General features: G+C 40.2%; 1 pseudogene; it reads right to left on the bottom strand.

Moving 5' to 3' along the window:
- Window positions 1-537: 537 nt before the first annotated feature.
- Window positions 538-899, bottom strand: LOC102486642 (60S ribosomal protein L22-like 1 pseudogene; annotated as a pseudogene).
- Window positions 900-1,222: the final 323 nt, after the last annotated feature.

Consider the following 1,222-nt stretch of genomic DNA (forward strand, 5'->3'; position numbering starts at 1 on the left):
CCATGTGCACCCTTCAGATCATGACTCTCTGCTTAAAATCCATGTTTCTTGCCACTGGTCTCTAAATGACGTAGCCCTGGATCAGCTGTGTCTGCCTTTGCAGGCTCATGACCACTGCAGGTTGTACTCTGCACCAACCGGACTCCCCTGGCCTGACAACTTCAGAAGTTCTGCTTCTTGTGCCTGAAACACATGCTTTACCCAGACCCTGCCTCCCTTCCCAGGTCATAGTCCTGCCATGCCCTGCAGTACCTAGTTCTCATGTGATTATGGCTGGTCCGCTATATGAGGACTCTAGCCACCATGAAGATACTTGTAAAAGCAAAAATTCTACTAAGTTTATGTATATACCACCTAGGAAATTATCAAAGGAAAACAATCATGTAAATAGTACACTCTTAAATAAATGGGACTAAAGCTTACAAGCAGTGATTCTTATTCATTAATAAACTAAAAGTCTATTTCCAGATGATTCTTTCTCATGTATCCTGCATTTGTTTTACTTAGTAAGCAAAACCTGGCAAGGCGAGACTTCAACTAGTCCTCAGACTCTGACCCTTCATCTTGACTAATCTGGAAGTAACAAAGTTCATAAGTCTCCTTGTCAGATGCAACTACACGAAGCCAATCACGAATGTTGTTCTTCTTAAGGTACTTCTTGGTGAGGTATTTCAAATATCTTTTAGAGAACTGTTTCTCAGAAGCAACTATGATTTTATTCTTGAGGCGCTCAATGTGAACTACATTTCCAAGGTTGCCAGTTTTCCCAATGACTTAACCTTTTCCCACAGAAACTGTTCAAAATTTTCAGAATCAAAACTTCTGTCTTCTACTGGATGAGTGAGGTCCAAATTAAACTTCTAGGTTGACCTACTAGGCTTCTTGTCCTTTGGCGCCATCTTGGCAGCCAGCCATGCAATCATAAAGCTATTACTCTGAATGATGTTACTCCGCTTAGAATTTCAGGGAGATGAAATATTTGTCAGGACTAGTGACTCCCATCAACACAGCCCTACTTCTCTTACAGTAAAATAAGCTCATTGATCAGAAATGATGTTGTAAGGTATAACATGCTGGTGAATGAAATATTAAGCACATGGATAGTATGGTGTGTAAGAAAGGCAAACTATCTAGAATAAATTTCCATCCCAAAGAGGACAAATTACCAAATTGCTATTTATCAATAATAAGCATGGCATTAGTAGAAGGGGGGCAATATACG

This window comes from Tupaia chinensis, unplaced genomic scaffold (genome assembly GCF_000334495.1).
Source record: "Tupaia chinensis unplaced genomic scaffold, TupChi_1.0 Scaffold000023_1, whole genome shotgun sequence".
Lineage (NCBI taxonomy): Eukaryota > Metazoa > Chordata > Mammalia > Scandentia > Tupaiidae > Tupaia > Tupaia belangeri.